The 27,716-nt window shown below is 28.8% G+C and overlaps 1 protein-coding gene and 1 long non-coding RNA gene across 2 annotated transcripts in view; one reads left to right on the forward strand and one right to left on the reverse strand.

The window, feature by feature from the left end:
* LOC122500437 overlaps nucleotides 1–27,241 on the reverse strand; it is a 115,052-nt gene extending 87,811 nt beyond the window's left edge. The window contains exons 1-2 of the mRNA XM_043609362.1: nucleotides 27,210–27,241; nucleotides 27,009–27,093 (exon numbers count right to left, since the gene is read on the reverse strand). The gene's annotated coding sequence lies outside the window, so the exon portion shown is untranslated. The remainder of the gene's footprint in view (nucleotides 1–27,008; nucleotides 27,094–27,209) is intronic.
* Nucleotides 3,868–5,479, forward strand: LOC122500438. Its single transcript, XR_006301477.1, has 3 exons — nucleotides 3,868–4,197; nucleotides 4,325–4,550; nucleotides 4,758–5,479. It is a non-coding gene; the product is annotated as an uncharacterized LOC122500438 (long non-coding RNA).
* Nucleotides 27,242–27,716: the final 475 nt, after the last annotated feature.

Raw genomic sequence — 27,716 nt, forward strand, 5'->3', positions numbered from 1 at the left:
TTGATGCTCTGAGTCGAAAAAACATCGTTAAAATTGACGATTAGCTTATTTTCATGGTAAAAACTATAAAAATCATGCCTTTTTGCATTTATTTCGGTATATATAAAGTATACCATAAAAGCTTCGGACTATGATTTTTATGGAATTTACCACGAAAATGAGCTAAATATAAATTTTAACAATGTTTTTTTAATAGTAGCATCAAATTACGTAAATATACACAATTTGGAAAAAAGTTTAAGAATTACGGCTTTCGAAATTTCGGCAAAATTTAAAGATTTGAATATTAAAAATCGATCTTCTCTTACAGTTTTTAATATTTTTTAACGAAAATTTTTTTCCACGCATATTTTACCATTCTAAACAACTTCTCGCATGGATTTTCAATAATATGCAATAGGTCAGAAGGAAAAAATTCTAACCTCTTTAAAAATTAAATATTTTTGACCATCTTATATGTTTTCAGGTTAAAAATGATGCAAGAAAAAAAATATTACCTCCTTTAATAATTTTATTTTAAAGGGGTCAAAATTAAGGTGGGGTCTCCCCTTAAAATCATTGTAAGTTTATTATTTAAAGAATTATTTAAATATAAAGAAATAAAATAAATTCATAGAGAAAAGTGATTGACAGCTATACAATGGTATTGTTCTCGGGATACGTTAGACACGTTGGAGACTAGAGAGAGAAAATATAGTTCTGTCTCTACTCGAGGAATTTAAATATTATTGGAGCGACGAATATGACACGCTATGAATTTCCGTCAATAGAGAGAACGATAGCCTCGCGAAACATGAAACTGAAGTTACCAACGTTGATTCAACGAAAAACTTAAAAAAAAATTTTCTCAGGATACAAATTTTCCTTGTATATTTTTAACCCAAGTAAACCCTCTAAACCCTAAAATAAAAAAAACGTGGGAAAAGCAGTGATTTTTATTCTATTTTTTTAATTTTTTCCAAAAATCACGAAATTTTAAATAAATTCATAAATCCTCGCCTCGGTAGTCATTTTTTTCTTTTGATAATTGTTTATTTTAATATTAGACGCTATTTAAAAAAAATTTTATACGTTTCCAAATCGGGGAAAACAGTAATTTTGGTTTTTTTTGTCACGGATTTTTGGAAAATCCGAGCGTTTCAAGTAATTTTATAATTCCTCGCCTCGGTAGTTACTTTTTTCTTTTGATAATTGTTTATTTTATTATTACACATTATTTAAAAAAAATTTTAAGTAATTCCAAGTCGGGGAAAGCAGTGATTTTGAATTTTTTTGTGTCACGAATTTTCCAAAAATTCCGAAATTTCATTTAAATTCATAATTCCTCGCCTCGGTAGTCATTTTTTTCTTATAATAATTGTTTATTTTAACATTAGACGTTATTTTAAAAAAATTTCAAGTGATTCCAAGTCGGGGAAAGTAGTGATTTTTATTTTTTTTATCGAATTTTTTTCAAAAATAACGAAATTTTAATTAAATTAATAGTTCCTCGACCCGGTAGTCATTTTTTTCTTTTGATAATTGTTTATTTTAATATTAGACGCAATTTAAAAAAAATTTTGTACGTTTCCTTATCGGGGAAAACAGTAATTTTGGTTTTTTTTGTCACGGATTTTTGGAAAATCCGGAAATTTTAAGTAATTTAATAATTTCCCCGCCTCGGTAGTTAATTTTTTCTTTTGATAATTGTTTATGTTAATATTACACGTTATTTAAGAAAAATTTTAAGTAATTCCAAGTCGGGGAAAGCAGTGATTTTGAATTTTTTTTGTGTCACGAATTTTCCAAAAATTCCGAAATTTCATTTAAATTCATAATTCCTCGCCTCAGTAGTCACTTTTTTCTTTTGATAATTGTTTATTTTGACATTAGACGTTATTTTAAAAAAATTTCAAGTGATTCCAAGTCGGGGAAAGCAGTGATATTTATTTTTTTTGTCGAATTTTTTCCAAAAATCCTGGAATTTTAATAAAAAATTCAAAATCACTGCTTTCCCCGACTTGGAACTACTTGGAATTTTTTTTAAATGGCACACGACATTAGAATAAACAATTATCAAAAGAAAAAAATGACTACCGAGGCGAGGAATTATGAATTTAATTAAAATTTCGTGATTTTTGGAAAAAATTTGCCAAAAAAAAATAAAAATCACTACTTTCCCCGACTTGGAATAACTTGAAGTTTTTTTTAAATGGCACTCGACATTAGAATAAACAATTATCAAAAGAAAAAAATGACTACCGAGGCGAGGAATAAGAATTTAATTAAAATTTCGTGATTTTTGGAAAAAATTTGCCAAAAAAAAATAAAAATCACTTTTTTACCCACGTTTTTTTTATTTTAGGGTTTGGAGAGTTTACTTGGGTTAAAAATATACAAGAAAAATTTATATCCTTAGAAAATTTTTATTTAAGTTTTTCGTTGAATCAACGTTGATAACTTCAGATTCATCGCGAAACGGAAGTCACGCGGATTTTTCCTATTAACCGGAAAGAAATAAGGACGGGTAGAAGGTTCTAGAAGGTTCGGTAGCGTCCTTTGCAGGGTATATAAATAGCGAAATCAAAGGCTTCGCTCTCTCATTTCTATTCTGACACCTGAAAGGGTAAGCATTAACACTTATTATACAAAAACACTTAATACTTGTAATATTCAGGAGTTTGTTGTTTTTCAACTTCCAACCTGTTATTATAAGTTATAATTATTACAATTACAAATATAATATTATAATCTGGAGATATTCAGGAGTTCGTTGTTTTTCAACTTCCAACCTGTTATAGAAAGTTATAATTATTAACATTTAACACAAATACACTACAAATCGTAAAAATTATACAAGAATTTGTTGTTTTACAACTAATATCTTGTTAATTACAAAATTATCTTCAAAGTCAAGCCCTGGAATTAAAATTTGAGGAGCTCGTTGAATTCTTTTTAACTTTCAACCTCAGTTTTGATTTCTAAAAGGGTAACAAAAGCAAATCGTAAGTTTATTGAATATTCTTATGAGCTGTGTTCATATAGTAATAGGCTATATCGATGTGGCAGTTTGAAAGATTCAATAAATATTGATCCCAGACCACCAAAATTATTATTTATAATAGGAAATAATTAATACATTTGTATTAATTATTTAGTCAATTTTTCAGAGAAATAAATAAATTTCTTTAAGTAAATCAAAGTAATATTGAGCATTTTTCGATATTATAATTTATAATATCTAAAATAAATCAATAATTGCATAATTTATATTTATGAAGAATATTTATTTGGTTAGAAAATAGTTAATTTAGGAAAAAGGGAAAACTTGACCTTATAATTTGTAGGCAGGATTTATAAAATTTTATTATTAAATTTTATTTAATTTTTGTTTATAGATTTGTCAAATTTGGAAAATTTACATATTGTAATTTTTGAAGTTAATAAGTGAAAAGGAAATACATTCAGAGGTGAATGAACTTTATTATTTATTTTGTTTTGTTGATATTGAGTCAATTTATATAGAACATAGCAACCGAGCTTACAAAATAATTTATATATAAAAACTATATCATAAGAAAAGATTTCTTAATAGTTAAAAAATTGTGTTAATTATTATAATTTAACTTTAATTTATTAATTTATTATTTTATATATTTATCCTACGAACAGAAGATAAAAATTGTCTTATTTAGTAGTGGATAAATTAGAAAGAATAAAAAGCTGAATTACCGAATAATTATTGGAGCAGATTCCTCTAATTTGGTTACAAAGCGACAAATTTTCTCAAAAATAAAATATAATATTAATTTAGAGAGAAGTTTAAATTACATAATTTCATTCAAAAAATTCTTTTACTATATGTTGTCAAAACAAGTTCTTATCAGTTGATATAGTTTGTCGCGTACCTCATTGTTAGAGGATCTTTAAATTTGAGAACAATGTCCTTTTAAATTTAATAATAACATTCTTTCTATTATATCATTCATATGATATAAGAATGAGAATTATCGAATACGTATGTGTGAGATAGTTTTCATGTTTTGAAACACGTGGGTTACAGAATATCACCGTGCAGTGGACTATTTAATCAAAATAAAGGAAAAATATATAGATATACACTTCCCTCGGTCTGTTAACTAATATACTCATGTTTCAGTTTAAGTGTATTTATTGTGGAGAAGCGCGAGTAGCAGATAATTTTCGTTCTTTTCATAGGTGAGTAACTTCTTTCATAATATAAACATAGGTTATGTTGACAAGTACGGAGAATTTTTATTTCATTGAAATATAATGTAAGGTATTTAATTATTATTTAAAGAATTGTATATTTAATGTTTACCAGATTTCCATTAAATGATGTTGAATTGTTGGAAAAATGGATTAAAAATATAAATTAGGGCCATATTTCAAACCTGGCAAGTTGTCACGATTGTGTTCGGATCATTTTGAGGAAACATGTTTTTCTAAAGATACTAAACGCAGTTTACTACCAAAAAGCGTTCCTTCAAAATTTGGAATTTATAAATCCTGTTGCACTTTTTGTCATGAAATAAAAGGAGCCAATAAAGGTAGATCTATGTTTTACTGATTTATGTTTTGTAAGATTATTACAATAAATCATATTTCTATTTTCGGAATTAATTTTAATTTACTCTTTCATTGAAAATGAGTTTCTAAGTACCGGAAAAAATTTGTAATAAAAAAGAAAATATTCAAAACAATTTTATTTTTACGCAATTTTTCAGGAGTTAGTTAATAATGTTTTTATTTTACAGTTTCAACAATATTTACAAGAGAAGAAATTTACGCCCACTCTAACTGAGCAAAGAAACCTATTGGAAAAAAATGTTGCTTGCAATAATGGATGAAAAAACATGTCACTGAATTCTACCTTTAAAAACCATAGAGTTATTAGAATAGAGTGCGCAAGCGACCAAAATGTTTCTTAGGCGCATAGACGGAGACAGCCATACGAAGAGAAGACCCCTTTCCTTTCTTTCTCTAATAACGCATGCGCGATAGTGAAACAGCTGATGCATCGAAACAACTGTTGCTTGCTTGCAATTATATTTTTCTTTTATTTACATGACAAATAAATAATTTAAAATAAATTTAAAATTAAAATAAAACATTTATAATATTTAAAACAATTTTTCATGCGATCTTTTAGACAAAAACCTAACCAAAAACTTTCATTCTTGCACATGCGCCAATAAACAAGGTAAGAAAAGGGGTCTACTTTCATGCTTTTGTCTCTTTCTATGCGCCTAAGAATGCCTCTCACGGTAAAAGGTATAACTCGCGCACTCTATTCTAATAACTCTATGTTAAAAACTTCTAAAAATTTTTATTGAATGCAAAATGATTAACTCGATGAATTTGTAATAATTTTTATGTATATTTATACAAAGTAGAATATTCACTTTAGTCTGATTTTTAAACAAATTTAAAAAAATCTCATTTTGAATTTTAAATTATACAAATTTATAAATTTCCTACATGAAAAATTATTCATAGTGGAAACATTTAAATCAATGATCTTTAAACTGTGAAAATTTCTTATAAATTTTGAAGCAATTTTTTTAATTGTACATATTGACAATACTACAAATTATTTTAATTGCTTAATTCTATATCTATATTTCATAACAAGATGTAGGTATTTATTTATGTGTAATAAATGTAAATTTTAAATAAATAGAATTGAATATTCACTTTCTTTAGGGCTATATGTGACGTTCCGCGGCAAAAGGGACCTTAGGTCCGAAAAAATTAATTTCGAGTTATGTATATTATTCAATATTTATTGAGTTGCTCTTTCACATACAAGCATCAAAAATAATTTTTACTTATAGATTTTTTTGTTATTAATGTTTAAAAATGAGCTTGTTGAGTGTTTACACGTGGTTGTTCAGAAAAGCAGCCCCTCTACTTTTCAATACAACTGCACTGGTCATCTACATACAATTTGTGCGCTTCGTGTAACGCGGACAAATATCAATGTGTAGTGAGTAGTGGGGCTGAATTCTAGTAGAACGTCTCCACCAATCAGAGACGCACTACTTCAATTGCCTTTCCTGCAGAATTCACTATTGGGAGCTAAGGTCCCTTTTGTCGCGGACAGTCACATATTACTTTTTATTACTTAAAATTAAAAATAAAATATTTAATTTTCTTATTAATCATTTTTTTAAATGAAATTATTTTTATAAAAACGTTTTAAGATAAACAATTTTTATACTTTCAAAAATTATTATTTTAAGAAAATTTTTTTTTTTAATTTTTTCTATTGACTTCACAAAAGATTTTTTGCCTTTTATATATTAAAATTATAATTAAACATTTTTCTATTTTTAAATTCATCCGCCAGAAAGTGACACTGAAAAAAAAAGTTCATTGAATCAAGTAAATGCATTTTCTTGACCTGATTTATTTGAAACAAACCCATATTTTCTTATTGGAAGAAATTTATTTTCTTGTGTCAAGTAATTTTGAGCATTGATCAAAGTTATTGAAATAAGAAAATATGGGTTTGACATAAGTAAATATCTTACTGTTTCAAACGAACTGTTTTACATGCGCCAAGTCTCGAAAAAGTATTGAATCAAGAATATCATGTTCTCACGTCAAGTAATTTACCTTGAGTCATTTGGTATCTTGAGTCAAATCATTTTTTTATTTCCTTTAAAGCAATTATTTATTTCATCCAACACCCATAGTCTTGAGCCAAGAAAATGGGAAGATTAATACAAGTTAATAATTGTTTCAACTCAATTAAAAATTATTTTGTTTCAAAGAAATATTAACCCCTTCAGTGTGTAGCTAAAATATAACAAAATGGTCCCAAAATGTGTAAGACCTTCTTGTAAATAAATTTTCATGACAATAGGTACTAAGGGGTTTTTGGGGTCGCTGATTACGATTCCGGTGTTAGTTTTCAAAAATTCAAAATGGCGGATCCAAAATGGCGGACACGATTTTTAAAAATTCATTGGATTCGCTTAAAAATCGTTACTCGGGGATTTTCGTGGTCGCTGATTACGAATCTGACATTAGTTTTTTAAAATTCAAAATGGCGGATCCAAAATGGCGGACACGATTTTGAAAAATTCATTGAATACGCTTAAAATTCGTTATTCGGGGGTTTTCGGGGTCGCTGATTACGAATCTGTTATTAGCTTTTCAAAGTTTAAATGGTAAGAATTATTAAAAGAATTTATCCACTTTTGAAATTTTTCAAAATTTTTGGCGACCATTTTGGATGAAAAATTATTTGTTTTTAAAATCTTACTTTAGATTCGTGATCAGCGACCCCAAAAACCCCCGAGTAAAAATTTTTAAAAGAATTTATCCACTTTTGAAATTTTTCAAAATTTTTGGCGGCCATTTTGGATGAAAAATGATTTATTTTGAAAATCTGACTTCAGAATCGTGATCAGCGACCCCAAAAACCCCCGAGTAAGAATTTCTAAAAGAATTTATCCACTTTTGAAATTTTTCAAAATTTTTGGCGGCCATTTTGGATGAAAAATGATTTATTTTGAAAATCTGACTTCAGAATCGTGATCAGCGACCCCAAAAACCCCCGAGTAAAAATTTTTGCGAATATACGTTAAGATGTTTTCTTGTTCGGGCCATGACGTGTATATGTCGTAGGCGAAAAGGAAAATCCGTCGTTTAGCTTAATGCCTAGGCTTTAAGCTAAACGCGGGCGAATAGGAAAATGTTCAAGTAAATGACAATTATTTTTTTAATCGCCTGAATTCGTTAGTCATTTCGCTTAATGCCTAGGCTTTAAGCTAAACGCCCAAAGAGCGCCAGACGAATAGAAAAATTTGTATCGATTGATCAAGAATAAACATTGTAATGAAATTTCAATTATTAATAATATTATATTGCAGGTATTTTATATTGAAAATCGTTTCTAAATTTTTGTTTATGAGTCTTTGTTTATTTTCTTTGCTTTTAAATATTCTTAGTTGAAACTACATTTTAAATTTAATTTTATAGAATATTCAAAATTATATTTAGTCTCAAACAGTTTCCTCCATTAACAATCGGTAATTGCGTAACTTTGGTGGTACCTGATGTTGATCGTGGCCCGTTAGATTTTTCTATGATTGAAGGCGTCGTAATAGACATTAAAAACGATGTTTACCAAATTGGTACAAAAAACGGCATCATTAAAGGTTGGTTTCCGCGAACTGATATATCGCAATCAGGTACTGAAATTCTAAAAATTGACGAAGTTTGTACAGATGTCACTCTGACTTTAAGAGAAGCTGCATCACATCAATCTATGTGCGGCGGACAAGGATTTAAAAAATGTTACTGTAAGGCGGCTAAAAATCAATATAAGACAAATAGGTGCTCTTACTTTAAATTAAAAATAATTTGCAGTTAGCAATGCCACCAAAGTTTAACTTGCTGCAATAAATAAATTGTTATTTTCTCCTTTTCAGTTGACTTCAATTAATTACAATAAATTATTGCAATTTTGTGAAAAATATTTTTGTCTTTAATTTGGATTTTTTCTATTATATTTCTAATTGAAATTTCATTACATTGTTTATTCTTGATCAATCGATACAAATTTTTCTATTCGCCTGGCGCTCTTTGGGCGTTTAGCTTAAAGCCTAGGCATTAAGCTAAATGACTAACGAATTCAGGCGATTAAAAAAATAATTGTCATTTACATGAAAATTTTCCTATTCGCCCGCGTTTAGCTTAAAGCCTAGGCATTAAGCTAAACGACGGATTTTCCTTTTCGCCTACGACATATACACGTCATCCACTGTTTGAGCCAGTTTTTTTCATGACGTGTATACACGTCATCCACAGTCAAGGGGTTAATTAATCTAAGCATTTCTTTTACTTGAAGCATTTCTATATTCTCATGTTTCAAAATCATTAATTTCTTGCGAGAATGTTATATTTTCTGGAATGAAATATTTTATTTATTCAATTCAATTAAGTGTAAGATCTTGAATTAAATCATTCTTTTGTTTCCTTTAAAAAAGTTTTTACTTAATTCAACGCTCATATAATCCTGATTCAAGAAAATACGAAGGTTAATATAAGTAAATATTTGTTTCAAGTTGATTAAAAATTATATTCAATTAATCCCATATTTATTTGAAGAAAGAAATTCATTTTCTTGTGTCAAGTAATTATTAGCATTGAACAGAATTCTTGAATTAACAATTTAGTATTTGGCAGAACTCAATATGTAATTATTTCAACCAAATATTTTACTTTTCCGAAGTACCAAAAAGTATTGAATCTAGAATATCATGTTCTTAAGCGAAATAATAAAGTATTGTCTGGAGAATTCATGTTTCTTGAATCGAATCATTTTATTTTTTTGCTTTGAAACTTTTTTTTACTTAACACAATGCCGGTGTTCTTGATCCAAGAAAATATTTTTCTTCAAATGTATATGCAACTTAAATATCAGTTTTTGAAAACTGTCCATTGAGGCTAGGATGGCATAGTGGTAGCGTGACGGCTTCTGGTGCGTGCAACCCGAGTTCAATTCCTCCGACCGTGGAAAATTTTCTTTCAAGGTATATTTGTTGTATTTGTGTTAAGTAATAATTAAATGTGAATATATATGTAAAATAACAATTATTTAATTATTTAAATAAAAAATATAAATGTTAATTAATTAAATAATAAAAATGTTTGACCTAAGTATTAGAAAAGATGGGATGGTGGTAAGGGGGGGGGGTAATTTAAGTAAATAATTTACTTGTATTGAGAAAGTATTTTTTTGATTGAAATATATAAATTTTCTCAAATCAAGAAAATATTTTCTTGGACAGAGAACATACTTTCTTGATTTGATACATAAATGATTTTGAATTAATATATTCTGCATTTCTTACATGCTACTTAACTTCTTCGTCGAATTCCATATTTTCTTGGATCAAGAATATCTGTTCTTCTCACAAAATAAATGTTCTCTTCATTTAAATCTTGAATTACTTGAACGAACGTTACAAAAAATTGAATAAATCAAATAAAATAATTCAATTAACTATATATATATATTCTTAGAACAAGAAAATATTTTATTCATTTAATACATTTCATACTTCGTATAAGAAGACTAACTTCTTGGTCGAATTCCATATTTTCTTTTATCAAGAATATATGTTCTTCTCCCAAATATCCTATGTCAAGAAAATCGTTTTCTTGAATCAATACTTTAATAGTCTTGGCCGTATTCAATCCCACGATTTGCTTCAACCAAGAAAAATTTTCTTGGTTCAATACTTTTTTTTTCAGTGGAGAAACTGACCTCCAATGGCGGTCAACTTCCGGCCTTCTATTCGTCGCAAGATTGAAACGGACGAAACAGGGGTATACACTATCCAGTAGTATATATATGTATATATAACAGTGGATATTCTGTAGGTGAAATAACTATTCGGTGCAATTCTTTATTATGACATTTATAAGTTAAATTTATTTATAAGTTAAATAATAAATTAGGAAATATAAAAATTATGAAAAAGAATTATTTGGAAAAATGAATATCAGAAAAAATAAAAAATCGATTAAAAATAATTATTTAAAATATAATTTCGGTAAGAAAAAAATTATACGAAATAATTATTCGAATAAAATAAAATTATTAAAACTGGTTATTATACAATAAAAAAATTTGTATAAAAATAGTTATTAGTTATTAGTAGGAGCTGTGCTAGCGCCTTAAGGAGACCGAACTCTGTGTAGAAAGCGCTTTAAAAATCTCAGAGAAATATGCACGAAAAGTGCCAGGCTCACTGCGTTCTAGTCGACCTCCAATTAAGTTGATCATGCGCATAAGCTGTGTTGTGTCTCTGTTTCTCGTAAAAATTGTGCGAGTGAGATGTAAGATCTAATGTTAACATTTAGCCGGTCTTAGTATACGGAGAGAAATCTGTTAGGATTAATGCTCGAAACTTTTCATATACTTTTTCCCATAGAGATATTATAAATAGAGTGGGGAAGGTATAGGCGGCAGCGTGTGGGGGAAGCGTCCTGTCATAAACAGAATGGGTTGGAGGGAGAAAGAAGATTTAACACCAGTATCTGTCCTTCAATGAGCTCCAGCGCAAGAAAGACATCTACTGGTGCTAAATCTTCTTTCTCTTTCTATCAAGCGGACGCATACATGCAAACCATCCCCACTCTATTTATATTATCTCTATGCTTTTTCCATAGATTCTTTGATGCTAAAATCCTAACAGAGAGCCTATTTATTGCTCGAGTCTGCCTGAATATTAGGCGGAGTCGACTGATATTCAGGTGGACCTCTTATACTTTTCGCTAGTAAGTGCTTATGCTATATTCATAGCCTCTACTCTATGCATTATTCGCAACAGATTTCTCTCCGTGTAAGATACATACGCATATACAATACATTTCGTTTTAATAATTATTTATTTTATTTAAAAAATGTCGTGTTGTGTGCCAGGATGTAAAGAAAGAAAAAGAGTCTAAAAACATTAGTCTCTTCTATCCTTCTACGGTATGTAAATATACTCTAGTTACACGGAGAGAAAAATCAAGCGTTTTTAGTATGGAAAATTCCTATGGTAATTTTGTATGAACGCCCTTCTTAAGAGGCGTGTCCTTGAGACGCATGCATATCCCCTAATCGCCAAGTCGTCGAATGATCAAATAGTCGAATGCCAAGTAATCGAATGGACAAAACGTCAAATGCTAAAAACATCGAATTGTCAATACGTCGAATTATCAATTCGTCGATTTATCAATTAGTCGAATGTTAAAAATATCGAATCGTCAATACGACGAATGTTCAAAACGTCGAATTATCAATTCGTCGAATGTTAAAAACATCGAATTGTCAATACGTCGAATGTTCAAAACGTCGAATGATAAAAACGTCGAATGCTAAAAACATCGAATCGTCATGTAGTCGAATGCTAAAAATATCGAATCTTCAGTTAATCGAATGCTAAAAACATCAAATTCTCAATTCGTCGAATGTTCAAAACGTCGAATGTTTAAAACGTCGAATGTTCAAAACGTCGAATGCTCAAAACATCGAATCGTCATTTAGTCGAATGGTAAAACCATCGAATAGTCCATTCGTCGAATGCTTAAATAGTCGAAACGCCATCTGTTCGAATTATCAAGTAGTAGAATGGTAAAGTTGTCGAATGTTCAAAACGTCGAATCGTCATCTGTTCGAATTGCCAAGTAATAGAATGGTAAAGTAGTCGAATGGACAAAAAGTCGAATCGTCATTTAGTCGAATGCTAAAAACATCGAATCGTCAACATGTCGAATGTTCAAAACGTCGAATTATCAATTTGTCGAATGCTCAAAACATCGAATTGTTAATTCATCGAATGCTTAAATCATCGAATGTTCAAATCGTCGAATGCTCAAATAGTCTAAACGCCATCTGTTCGAAATGTCAAGTAGTAGAATGGTAAAGTAGTCGAATGTTCAAAACGTCGAATGATAAAAACGTCGAATGCTCAGAACATCGAACTGTTAATTCGTCGAATGCTCATAACGTCGAATGATAAAAACGTCGAATGCTAAAAACATCGAATCGTCAAAAGTTCGAAAAAGTTCTTTGTCTTCAGTAGACATTAACTTAAAACAAAGAACTTTTTCGAACTTTTGACGATTCGATGTTTTTAGCATTCGACGTTTTTATCATTCGACGTTTTGAACATTCGACGAATGGAAAATTCGATGATTTAAGCATTCGATGAATTAACAGTTCGATATTTTGAGCATTCGGCAAATTGATAATTCGACGTTTTGAACATTCGACATGTTGACGATTCGATGTTTTTAGCATTCGACGTTTTTATCATTCGACGTTTTGAACATTCGACGAATTGAGAATTCGATGTTTTTAGCATTCGATTAAATGAAGATTCGAAGTTTTTAGCATTCGACTAAATGACGATTCGATGTTTTGAACATTCGACAACTTTACCATTATACTACTTGATAATTCGAACAGATGGCGTTTCGACTTTTTGTCCATTCGACTACTTTACCATTCTATTACTTGGCAATTCGAACAGATGACGATTCGACGTTTTGAACATTCGACAACTTTACCATTCTACTACTTGATAATTCGAACACATGGCGTTTCGACTATTTAAGCATTCGACGACTGGACTATTCGATGGTTTTACCATTCGACTAAATGACGATTCGACTTTTTGTCCATTCGACTACTTTACCATTCTATTACTTGGCAATTCGAACAGATGACGATTCGACATTTTGAACATTCAACAACTTTACCATTCTACTACTTGATAATTCGAACAGATGGCGTTTCGACTATTTAAGCATTCGACGAATGGACTATTCGATGGTTTTAGCATTCGACGTTTTGAACATTCGACGTATTGACAATTCGATGTTTTTAACATTCGACGAATTGATAATTCGACGTTTTGAACATTCGTCGTATTGACGATTCGATGTTTTTAACATTCGACGAATTGATAATTCGACGTTTTGAACATTCGTCGTATTGACGATTCGATATTTTTAACATTCGACTAATTGATAAATCGACGAATTGATAATTCGACGTATTGACAATTCGATGTTTTTAGCATTCGAGGTTTTGTCCATTCGATTACTTGGCATTCGACTGTTTGATCATTCGACGACTTGGCGATTAGGGGATATGCATGCGTCTCGTGTCCTTATACCTCAGTTGCATGAAACATATACTAAAATAGCATGGATCTCTTGCAATCGTAGTATACTGACGTCCCATGCGTTTAAAGGTAGAACTTTTATGCTGATAACGTAGAAATTGATACAAATGCAGCAGAAATTTTACGCCTATTGCGCATGTGCATTCTTTTACTAAATAAGGTTAACTGTCCATACTAAAAACGCTTGATTTTTTTCTCCGTGTATAAACACAATTCTTCTTAACCATTTTCGCAAAATTTTTTCCTTTTCATAAATATATTATTAAATTATTTTGAAAATCTAAATAATATCACAATTGCAAATAAATAAATTTGCTTTTAAAATTAACACTGTTTAAACTATGTAATATTTACCTTGACATAACCACACTTTTCATCTATGTCAACAGTCAACACTGAACTTTAGTTCAATGCGCATGATCGACTTAATTGGTGAACAACTAGAACACAGTGAGTCTGGTACTTTTCGTGCATATTTCTCAGACATTTGTAGAAGCAGAGTTCGGTCTCCTTACTCTTCCTTCCTGCTACGCCTTCAGAACCCCACTAATACTGACTCACTGCTGTGAGTGAGAAAACAGCCGAGTTAGGGGGCATCCATAAATCACGTGACTCAAAATGGGGAGTGGGGGGTTAGGAAAATTATCACGGTTGATCACCTGAGGGGTAGGGGGCTTCGCATATGATCACGTGATATGAATTAACTCTAAATTTTCAATGAAAGCTTAATTTGAGATTTGGCCGATTTTTCATATTCAGCATCTCAATGGGTATAAATAAAAATATTAATGAGATGATTATTAAATTTTATATGAAATATATATATATATATATATATATATATATATAATATTAATAAATATATTTAGAATTTGCAATTATCAGTCTCTCAAACTTTGTTAAAAATTTTTCCTTCGTTTTTTAACAATTTTCATAAAAATTAGAAGTCTCGTGACAATGGGAGGGGGGTAGGGGTCATAGAATGTATCACGGTTGATCACTTGGGAGGGTGGGGGGTCAGAAATTGACCGAAAACCAGTCACGTGATTTTTTTGTTGATTCTGCATCCTAGCCCTATATAGACATATCTTATGAAGAGACGAAAATTGTAAGTTTAGCGCTTTTTTTTAACGACGTCAATTGAATTTTTTGATAATTTTTACATTTTTCAACATATTTTATATCATTTACTTCATCATAGAGGAAGTATTGTAATACCAAAATTTTTCGAGTTAGATTTTTTGACATATCTTTATGTTATTCGACCTCAGAAGTTCAAAAATGACATTTTTAAAAAATGTCATTCCGTATGTGTGTGTGTGTGTGTGTGTGTGTGTAAACATCACATTTTCATAAATATCTCGAAATCATGAAGAGCTTTTGGGTTGAATTTTATTTTAAATTGTAGATCTCACCTGCGAACATAAAGTGAGAGTACTTTGTGATAGATTAATAAATTTTAACTAAATTTTTTTTGGATTTTTAATTTTCCAAGAAAACATTTTTTGCCCATAACTTTAAAAAAATGTTAGGATACCTATAAATGTTTTTTCATAATTTTGTAGAGTTTTTTTAGACGCATCTTTTGAGCCCTAATTGAACATTTTTCGTCCATATTGACCGGAGATATTAAACTTTTAAAAATAAAAAATTTTGGAAAATAAGACTTTTTTGAAAATTTTGTTACCAACTTGTAGAGCATCAAAAAACGTTTCAATTGACCTACTTTTGAACCTAATTCGATAATAAATTTCGAAATTATTGGTATTTTAAAAACCAGAAATTGTGGAAAAAGACATCTTCTCAACCATTTGGTTTGAAAATTTTTGTTTAACTATTAACCCCTTCGCTGTGAGGAGAAAAATTTATAAAGTGGGTCCAAAATGTTAAGAAATTTTTTGGTGACCAAAATTTGTGAGATTGGGTACAGTTAGGTTTTGGGGGCCGCTGATGACGAATCTGAAGTCAAATTTTCAAAATTCAAAATGGCGGATCCAAAATGGTGGACGTATTTTTTTGAATTCATCGGATTTGCTTGAAACTTGTTACTCGGGGGTTTTCGAGGTCGCTGATTCCGAATATGAAGTCAGCTTTTTAAAATTCAAAATGGCAGATCCAATATGGCGGACAACATTTTCAAAAATTCATCGGATTCACTTAAAACTTGTTACTTAGGGGTTTTGGGGGCCGCTGATGACGAATCTAAAGTCAGATTTTCAAAATTCAAAATGGCGGACGTATTTTTTGAATTTATCGGATTTGCTTGAAACTTGTTACTCGGGCGTTTTCGAGGTCGCTGATTCTAGATATGAAGTTAGATTTTCGAAATTCAAAATGGCAGATCCAAAATGGCGGACATATTTTTTTGAATTAATCGGATTCGCTTAAAACTTGTTACTCGGGGGTTTTCGAGGTCGCTGATTTGGATCCGCAATTTTGAATGTTTAAAAATGCACTTCAGATTCGTTATCAGCGACCCTGAAAACCCCCGAGTAACAAGTTTCAAGCGAATACGATGAATTCAAAAAAATACGTCCGCCATTTTGAATTTTGAAAATCTGACTTCAGATTCGTCATCAGCGACCTCAAAAACCCCCGAGTAACAAGTTTCAATCGAATCCGAGAAATTAAAAAAATATGTCCGCCATATTGGATCCGCCATTTTTAATTTTTAAAATCTGAGCTTAGATTCGTTATCAGCGACCCTGAAAACCCCCGAGTAACAAGTTTCAAGCGATTACAATGAATTCAAAAAATACGTCCGCCATTTTGGATCCGCCATTTTGAATTTCGAAAATCTAACTTCATATTCCGAATCAGCGACCTCGAAAACCCCCGAGTAACAAGTTTTAGGCAAATCCAATGAATATTAAAAAGTATGTCCGCCATTTTGGATCCGCCATATTGAATTTCGAAAATCTAACTTCATATTCGGAATCAGCGACCTCGAAAACCCCCGAGTAACAAGTTTCAAGCGAATTCAATGAATTTAAAAAAATTAGTCCATCATCGAAATTCATATTTGTAACCAGCGACGTCGACAACATTTTGATATAATTGTGTGAGATATTATTTTGATATAATAATGTATGCTGCCTGAGATTTAATATAATAAAAGTATAATTAAAAACAGTCTACTTTTGAGCAGCCATATTGGATTTTGGTTTTCGAATTTTCAAAATTTGACTTCAGTTTCGAATTTAGCGTCGAAAATACCATAAGTAACGTATGTGTGACGTAAATTTACTTGTTTTTTCTGCCTTTTATCAATTTTTTTGTATGTACGTCTATAGACGTACCTCACACTGGAAGCCCACTTTCAAATGTACGTCTATAGACGTACCCTCACAGTCAAGGGGTTAAACTATTATAACTATCTTGTAGGGTATTTAAAAATACATTTATTGACTCAAAATTCAATCACTTTTACCATATTTATGAAAAGTTATTCATATATTTCTGTTATTATTACCTCTATGAGGAAGCAAAGTGTTCATGAAATTAGCACCAAAATTATAAATCCAAAAATATACAACTTGGCAGCGGTTTTAAGGGGACATTCCAGTTCAAAATGTCAAAAAAATCGATTTTTTTTTGTTTTTATTTTCGGATTTCTTATAGTGTCAAGAATACTCTTCTAAAATATTATTGCAAAATTCGAAGTAAAACAAAAGTTATACATCCTTATTCTTCGCCATGTCAAAGATGTTTTTGTATGCGGATAAGCAATCGAATGATTTAAATGTTTTCTCATTTGCATTTTTTAAAAAAGACAAACAAAAATGTATTTGGTGTTGCTGACCACAAATTAGATATCAAATTTTCAAAATTAAAAATGGCGAATCCAATATGGCGGAAAAGAAAATTTTTTTATTTTAATTTTTTTTTCGTTTAATTTTTTTTTCGTCTACCATATTGCATCCGCCATTTTTAATTTTGAAAAAATGATGTCATATTCGTAATCAGCGACCCCAAAAACCCCCCCGTAACAATTTTCAAGCAAATCCAATGATTTTGAAAAAAATGTCCGCCATATTGGATCCGCCATTTTTAATTTTAAAAATCTGATTCCATATTCGTAATTAGCGACCTCAAAAACCCCCGAGTAACGATTTTCAAGCAAATCCGATGATTTTTTAAAAAAAAATTTCGAAACTTATGAACAAAAACTTTAAATGCATTTTTCTCAAAGTGTCTTTTTTTGATCTGGTAAGAGTGATATCTCGAGTTCTTCTGAAGCGATTTTAAAAAATCAAACGGCTTTTGATTCAGCGTCATCATGCCTATAAGTGGAACCTCAAAAACTGGAAAATTTCAAACTCCCTCTTTTTTTATAAGAGAAATTCTGAATAAAAACACCTTTTTTTTGCATATTTTGGGGAAAAAGTACTCTTAAAAAAAGGGGGGGAAGAAAATTCCACTTTTTTGAGGTTCCGCACCTGAAGAAATATCTACACTGTAAAAAATTTTGGAATTTTTTCCGATAAAAAACTAGGATATTTTTCCGAAATTAGGTGGAAATTACGGTTTTGCGAATATTTAGTAGGAAATATTTCCGAAATCAGTAGGAGGAATACTTTTTCCACAGAAACATGGAAATTCTTCCTCAATATACGGAAAATTTTCCGAAAATGATGGATTTTTTTCCAATATTTGTCGGAAATATTTTCGAGGAAAGATGGAAAAATGTTTCTTCCACAGTAAAACGGAAATTATTTCTCAATATTCGGAGAATTTTCCGGACCTTACGGATTTCTTTCCAATATTTACAGGAAATATTTTCAAGGAAAGTAGGAAAAATATTTCTTCCATAGTAAAACTATATATAAAGTATATCAATAAATTATTTTTTTCACATTTAATTTATAATTATTAGTTAACGTTTTTTTCACTAATTACTAAAGAAAAAAATTCGATATGTGTATTTATATACTACTCTTTAAACCTAAAAAAGTAAAAATTCACTTAGAATACATCAAAAGTATTCCACGTAAGATAATAAGTATGTATATATATTTAAAAATAAATGAAAAATCATTTATAAATAAGTCTACATACACGTACTTTTTTGCGTGAAAGATTTTTGACGTAACTTTTCTAAGCGAATTTTCACTTACTTAAATTTAACGAGTAATAATTAGTTTATTTTTACTGATTTAAATTTAAAAACTGATAAATTAGAAAAATAATTTTTCTACAAAATTGTGTCTGTGTATGCAGTAAGTAGTTCTTAAATATTCCTCAAAAATCTAAATATATATCATAAATTTAACGGAAATGTGAAAAGAAAAAAGTTAACAATACTATGAATCGGTTGGTCAACAGTTTTAAAGAGATTGAATCTTTCGAAATTCCATAGAAGTTAGAAAGAACAGATTTTACTCCACATGTTTCTTAAAACTGATACTTTGCAGCAGATTCTCATAGCCTTTCTTGGTCGAGCGCGTCTAAGCGTGCGCTCCCAATGGTTGAAGGCTCCATTAAAAAAAACCCTACGCACAGACAGCACTATAAAGGTACACTCTCACCTCACTACCTGCCTGCCTGCGCAGGCAGGCGCCATAAGAGTGAGAAAGAAAAAACATTTAATTTGAATTTTCTTACTCTCTTACTCCTATGTGTTACCATGTCAACCTGCAGGCAGGCAGTAGGAGCTGTGCTAGCGCCTTAAGGCTGAGAGTTCAAATCGTGGTAGATAGATAAATAGATTCTTCCGTAAAAATGTAAATAATAATTTTTTTAAAACTAATTTACATTTTTTTTAATATATCAGAATACAATATAAACAGTTTTGATTTTTTACATAAATATTCAAATGATTTATGTAGAATTTCCGAATAAATAGTAGGAAATATTTCCGAACTTCATGGGAGATAATTCCTTTTATTTATTCGGAAAAATTTCCACCGGTTGGAGTTCCGTGCTGTCCGTATTTTTTCGGAAAAATTTCCGAAAAATTTTTTACAGTGTAACGAAGAGAATGTCACTTCTTTTTTAGTTTTATCTGTTTTAGAAAGTTTGGAATCGATCTTACCACCGAAAATGGGCATTTTCAAAAATGGCGTATATCGCCGCCATTTTGAAATAAAAATGAAAAAAATTTTTTTTACAAATTCTTAAATAAATTATTTATTACATGTAAAAGAAATTTTTTAAATAAATGTAATAAAGGGGACATTCCACGTCAACACGGACAGAGCTCTAAACAAAAATTGCTTTGATGGATTTAAACGTTCTGGGGCTTAAAAGATTTCTACGTTCATGTACTTTAAGATGCCGATGGGCGTTTTTTGCAAAATTCCATTTCCGATGCCAATAGAACTGTCAAAAGTCAAAAGGTCCAAAAATCTCAAAATACTTTCATAAATTAAAAGCAAAAAACGAGGTAAATAATTCTGTAACTCATTCTTTATCAGTTTTTAGGGTTCCCGAATATAAATCTAAAGTTTTTTTTAAAAATCCAAAATGGCGAATTCAATATGGCGGACAAAATTCAAATTTGATCAGATTCGATTAAAACTTGTTACTCGGGGGTTTTTAGGGTCGCTGATTACGAATCTGAAGTCACTTTTTAAAAATTCAAAATGGCGGATCCAATATGTCGGAAAAAATTTTTAAATTTGATCCGATTCCCTTCGAACGTGTTACTCGGGGGCTTTTGGGGTCGCAGATTATGAATATAAAGTTACTTTGTGTTTGAGGCTTCAAATTCATAATCAGATACGCTAAAAACCACCGAGTAACACTTTTTAATTAAATCTGATCAAATTAAAAAATTTGATCCGCCATTTTGAATTTCTACAAAGTAACTTCATATTCATAATCTGCGACCCCAAAAGCCCCCGAGTAACACGTTCTAAGGGAATCGGATCAAATTTGAAAATTTTTTCTGCCATATTGAATCCGCTATTTTGAATTTTTAAAAAGTGACTTCAGATTCGTAATCAGCGACCCTAAAAACCCCCGAGTAACAAGTTTTAATCGAATCTGATCAAATTTGAATTTTGTCCGCCATATTGAATTCGCCATTTTGGATTTTTAAAAAAAAACTTTAGATTTATATTCGAGAACCCTAAAAACTGATAAAAAATGAGTTACAGAATTATTTACCTCGTTTTTTGCTTTTAATTCATAAAAGTATTTTGAGATTTTTGGACCTTTTGACTTTTGACAGTTCTATTGGCATCGGAAATGGAATTTTTCAAAAAACGTCCATCGGCATCTTAAAGTACATGAACGTAGAAATCTTTTAAGCCCGAGAACGTTTAAATCCATCAAAGCAATTTTTGTTTAGAGCTCTGTCCGTGTTGACGTGGAATGTCCCATAGTTATTTTAATAATATATATACTAAAAAAACCTTCTTTTTGCCTGTTTTGAACTGGAATGTCCCCTTAAACTTTTAAGGGCTACTCTATAGTTTACAATACTCTTCACTTATAACCACGCTTTTTTAAGAGTGTAATTATGTACATGTTATATTAAATTATTGTTTCGTTGTTGTAAAATCAATGTCAGCGGGGCTAACCGATACTAAACAATAACAAAGTTACTTTTAAGTTCTTACGTAATTATATGACGGGTTCCACGTCAAGTGACCCAGGTCCAAATTTTAAATGTTTGGGATCGGGTTAAAAGTTTGCACAAACAGTAGTCCTATTCGATACAATTAAAAATACCAAATATTATTAATTTATTTAAACAAATATAAAAACTGGAGGGGGTCAAAGTTTAAATTTTTGGTCTAAGGGTGCAGTCCCATGGCACCGTTTTGCGTTGCGTTTTGTAACTAGGCCATGAGTGTGAGAGAGATGAAGATATAGGTTCGCTATATTTGCACTCATTGCCTAGTTACAAAACGCAACGCAAAACGCTGCCATGGGACTCCACCCTAACATGGAATATTTGAAAAATTTGTAGTTTCTTTAAAACGAAACGAAAATACATTTTCTATTTTGGGTTTTTCTGCTATTTTTCAACACTTTCTAATGGTGTAAACAAATGTAGAGAAAAAAAAATTTTGACCTTGAAAAATTAAATTAAAAAATAAAATTTCATTTTTTCATCAAATGGACAGTTTTTATTTTTTTAAAAAAAATTTTATCAGAAAGGTGAGGTTTTTTCCTAAAAAAATGTGTAGGTCAAAACGTGGGACAAGAACTTTTAACTGGTCAAAATAAACATTTACTTCTGCAATCCACCGCCCCTGCGCGTTGTTGGGCTGTATATTGTTTATAACAATTAAAATAAATTATTTTATGCTTTATTAATTATCTGGTGGTCATATTGGATGAATTTAAATTGATTTAGATCATGTGCATTAACGGAATAAGAAAATAAACGTCCTTTTTTAAAAAAGTGTATTAATTTGTTAACTTTGATTTAAAAAAAATTATAAATAATTAAAATCCCCAAAATCGGCCTCGAAGGATGTCTTAAGAATTTATTCCCTTTTAATTTAAGACAAAGAACACTCAAATCGGTTAAAAATTGTAAGCTATAGACATTTTTTAATAGGAAATTGTAAAAAAATTCCACTGTGGGCCGGTGCAGTGCAGATGTAAATGCTTAATTTGACCAGTTAAAAGTTCTTGTCCCACATTTTGACCTATACATTTTTTTAGGAAAAAACCTCACCTTTATGATAAAATTTTTTTTAAAAAAATAAAAACTGCCCATTTGATAAAAAAATGAAATTTTATTTTTTAATTTAATTTTTCAAGGTCAAACAATTTTTTTTCTCTACATTTGTTCACACTATTAGAAAGTGTTGAAAAACAGCAGCAAAACCCAAAATAGAAAACGTATTTTCGTTTTGTTTTAAAGAAACTACAAATTTTTCAAATATTCCATGTAAATTTTTGACCTGGGTCACTTGACGTGGAAAACATATATATGTTTAAAATGATATAAAATATGTTGAAAAATGTAAAAATTATCAAAAAATGTAATTGACGTCGTTAAAAAAAAGCGCTAAACTAACAATTTTCGTCTCTTCATAAGATATGTCTATATAGGGCTAGGATACAGAATCAACAAAAAAATTTGAGGTAATATCATTTTTCATTTAATTCTGACTAGACGCACCGTGGACCCTGCTGATGTCTGACTGGTATAGTCCCTTTCGACCATGCGTTGCAGGCAATTATCCGTTCCACGCCCTCAATTTTATACCAAAAAAGTCGTATTTAGTTGGAATATTTAAGAGAAAATTCTAAAATGTCGACCCTTTTTGAAAATAAGTCGAAGAAATTTACTTTTTTTTAAAAAAAATAGTAGAAAAAAGTCTGAAGCTTGTCTTAGTTAAAAATTTTTTTTACGAAATGAGAAAAGTAAAAATTGCGTTTAAATTGATTGTACAGTGAAATAAAATAAACCGAATGAAAGAAGTAAAAAGAATTTAAAAAAAGGGGGAAGAATGTATAAAAGGAGTAAATCCAGCCCTTAGATATAAAACCAGCCCTCAGGGTATATGAATAAGTTCTCTCAACTCTTCTGTTATTTTTCCAAGTATTCTTCACTCGAGTGGTATTCTTATAATTCTAAAAACTTACATTTCCCTGCTATTTGTGTGAATTTTTATTAATCAGATTAATTAGCTTCCGCTCAGTTTCTGACCTGCGATAAATAATTTTATACTACTGAAAGCACCACTGAAACACTATCAGGGTGTCTACTATTTTCGTTTAACAAAATTCCCGGTTATTTCCCGGTTTTTCCCGGCTATATCCTAATTTTTTCCCGGTTTTTTTTCTTATCAAATTTAAATTTAAATTTGATTTCAAACATAAATAAATCATTAAATTTTTTGAAAATAATGTTTTTTTCAGTAATTTTAATTAAAAACTTGGAAAATACTTGAATTAAACAAAGAATTTTTTCAAGTTTTTAAAAATAATCTTGTCTCTTTATAATTATAATTGAAAATTGGATTTTTCAATTTTATTAAAATTACATTGATAATAATTGAACTTCTGCAAAGAATTTTACTATTTATAAAAATATTTGAATCCTTCCAAAGAATGCTATTATTTATGAAAATAATTTAATTCTTGTGAAGAATTTTATTAAAATTTTTGAAAATAATAAGCAGCAATAATTAATTCTTTACTTAATATGTAATAAACATTTAATTTGCTCAAGAAATAAATAAATATCATTTATTTGAACATTCAGAAATTTGAAATGATAAAAATTTAAGAGAAGTTTAATAATTATAATTATTAAAAATTAATAGAATAGTATAATTTTTAGAAGCAAAAAATTGATTTAAAACTGTAAGAGGGACTTTAAATTTTAAAAATAAAATTATAATTATGGTCACTAACTTCCCTTGATTATTTTCGAAAAATTTAAATAAAATTCTTTAAAAGAATTCAATTATTTTTCAAAAAAAGTAAAAAAATTTCAATGATTTGTTTAGAAAAATTCAATTATCTTGAAACAATAGAATTGAAAAATTACAACAATTTTATTTTTTAGACTTAAAAAAAATTTTGCGAAAGTTTAATTTTATTAAACAATTTTAAGTATGTATATTTTTTTAAAATAACTAATAAAAATTTTAATTATTAATCTTCGGAGTAAGAAACATGAATACATTAGAATTTTACTCTTTATAATATTCAATTATTAATCAATTATTAAATTAAAATACTTTGAAAATTCTATTTGTTAAAAAGTTTCTAATGAATTTCTTTAACAAATTTAATTACATATTTTCAGTCGAATTTCACAATATTTCTATTAACTCCATAATTTTTTTTAAATTTATTTACATAATATATTTGAATTGGTAACTGATTTTTTATCATCAAATTAATTATTTTTAACTAACTTAAATTTAGAGAACAGTATAAATATCTATAAAAATTGAAATAAAAATTGATTTTTTAAAAACAAATTAAAATAATAAAACTTTTTTAATTTTTGTGAAAAAATTCCCGGTTCGGTATAAAATTCCCGGCTAATTCCCGGTTTTTCCCGGTCAAATAAAATTCCCGGTTATTTCCCGGTTTTCCCGGAATTCCCGGTTAGTAGACACCCTGCACTATACAAATTGAAATGCGACATATTTCAATGACTGATCGAAAATAGTTTTTATTATTTACGTTAAACCGAGGGGTGAACAACTCTCATTCAGGGCGTACGAAGAATATATTCCCAACAAGGAATACTTGAGAATACTGAGAATATTTGGGAATATGGAATACTTAGAATAGTTAGACAAATGTAAGAATATGTTTGAATATACGTGAATATCATGGAGAATATTGAAGAATATGTTTGACTATAAAGGAATATGCCGAGGAATATATGAATATGTTTGAAAAGAAGGGAATATGTTCGAAAATATAAGATTATTATATATATTTAATAATATTTAGAAAAATTATAGAATATTAGTCAATGTTTCTTGAAAAAAAATATTAAGAAAAAGCGGAATTTATTTAAAATACTCTTTCATGTAAAACCGGGGTAAAATCTTATAAACTTTGAAAATATGCTTTGCGTCTGATTTTTATTTTATCTTTAAAATTTATTCTTTTAATTACATTTTTGAGTGTCATACCTCTCACAAAATTATTAAAAATAAGTCTTAGAACTGATGTTTTCGTAAACTGTCAATCCTTTGACGTATTTGCAGTCATATAAAGTTAGTACCTTACCCAGGGTGGTCACAAGTTTCAGTTTATCAATTTCCCTGACAATTTACTGACATTAAAATTATTTTCTATTATAAAATATTTTTACAGGAAAATATGAAACTTTACGGAAAACGAGTATTTATGAATGTTAATAATTTATAAAAACTACAATTATAACCTTACCTGAATTCAATTATTTTCTATAATTTTCAACTAAACTTCATATCTGAATCAATTATTTTAAATAATTTTCCGATAGTTCGTCTAGAATAATTCAATTATTTAAATACAAAACTCAATTTCTTATAACTGTCCATGTTTTTTCTTTAGTTATAAAGGTATAATATTTTTAAAAAACTAATAAAGAAATACTTACAATTAATTTTTTTAATATTTTAAAATAATTTTCGAAAGAAAATAGTTTTCTTATTTATATGCAATTGAAAAATTTCCAAACAATTGAAATGTGGTAAAATCTTTTAAAGATAATTGCATTTCTTAAAAGAATTTTTGTTTAATTTAAAGAAAACTAATTAATTTTTTGATGAATTTAAATTAAAAATTTTTAACATAATTTTTTTCTCCAAAATGTTAAAAGTAATTCTAAAAAGTTATTATTTTTGTATGTATTTGAATTTTTGGAATGTGTATTTAAAAATACTAAAAATATTGAATTTAAAAAAATTTTTAAATTAGAAGCTAAATTTGTTTTTAAATTTATATTTAAAGATTTTTCATTAACTCTTTTGATAATTATATTATTTTCAAAAGTCGATTTTCGAAAATTGTAATAGAATATTTGAAGAAAATTAGTTAATTTCAATTAAATTTTACAAAATTTTAATTATTCAAAAATTTTTTAATTGTATATTTCGAAAATTTAAATAGAAAAATGATTCAAAAATAATTTTTGAAAGATTTGTTTATAGTTATTTTTCGCACTTTAAAAATCGAAATGAGTTTTTTGTTGCAATATTTGGAAGAAAAGTTTTTAAGTTTTTGAAAGTATTTCGAAAAGAATATCATTTTTCTTCATTTCCACGACTAAAAATTTTTTTCCTGTCATTTCTCTGACTTTACTGACATGCGGTCTCCCTGCGTTAACAAATAAAATAAAGGCTTTATTTATTGATGAAAACGCACACCAATCGTCCTCATGTATTGCATTTTTCCTTACAATAATTGACTCTGTTTTTTAACTCGAGTATCGAAGCAGCAGAGAATTTTGAATTTCCTGAGACTTTACGCGTATAAATTTAAAATGACAAATGTAAAAATATGTTACAGTTTTCTTGAAACTGTTGTTATTGCTCGTTAATATTATAGAATATGTCAAAATATTGGAGATTACTTAGGAATATATGGGAATATATAGGGAATATTTAAGAATATAAGTGAAAACTGAGAATATTAAAGAATATCAGTGAATACTGAGAATATTGAATATTTATGCTGAAAAACATGAGAATACCCATAGAATACATGTGAATATCTAGCGAGTGTACGAGGAATATCGAAGTTGTTCACCCCTAGCGTTAAACTAAATTTCAAATTATTTTCACTTTCTTAAGTTAGATTTCATATCATTAGAAAATAATTAAATTAATTAATAAAAAAAATGTACATATAGATTACTCTTTTATCAAATACAAAAAAACTTACCAAACCTGAATTTGATGAAGTAATGAAAATAATTATATTCTCTTTTCGTATCAGCAACAATCACTTGATCCGCCTTTTTCGTCTCCTTTAGTGTGAAGAATTTTTCATAAATTTTGTATTCCAATTTTATAAACTTAAAATAAAATAAATGAAAATTAATTTTTGCGCTTTTACATAAAAAATAATATTATGAATTTTTACACCGGAATGTTGACAGGATATTTTTTCTGACGTTCCACTTTTTCATTTTTTTGGTTTTCCGCTACGGAAATAAATACGAAGGTTATTTTTAGATACACAAAACAAAGATTATATTAATTAATATCAAGTTATCGTCCTCTTTTATAGTAGATAGAAATTAAATAAATTAAAATAAGCAATGAAACTTATAAATTCAATAGACTGGTAATAAAAATTAAGCAAAATATATTAACTTTTTAATTCAATATTGCAAAAATAAACAAATTAATTAAAATGCTGTACCATTTGGAAACAATTAGGTAATTAGATTTTTATTCAATTATAGACTCAACAAGTAGAATGAAAGTGACATGTGTAACATGTGCTGTCAAAATTTTGAGGTTATGTTACGATGTATACCATGTATACGCGGTGGACATACGCAAAAAAAGTTTGTTAGCATTTGTTACAATTGTTGATTAAAGTTTCTATTTATATACAACGTTTATAAATTTATCTTATAACGAT

This window comes from Leptopilina heterotoma, unplaced genomic scaffold (genome assembly GCF_015476425.1).
Source record: "Leptopilina heterotoma isolate Lh14 unplaced genomic scaffold, ASM1547642v1 Lhet_186, whole genome shotgun sequence".
Classification (NCBI taxonomy): Eukaryota; Metazoa; Arthropoda; class Insecta; order Hymenoptera; family Figitidae; genus Leptopilina; species Leptopilina heterotoma.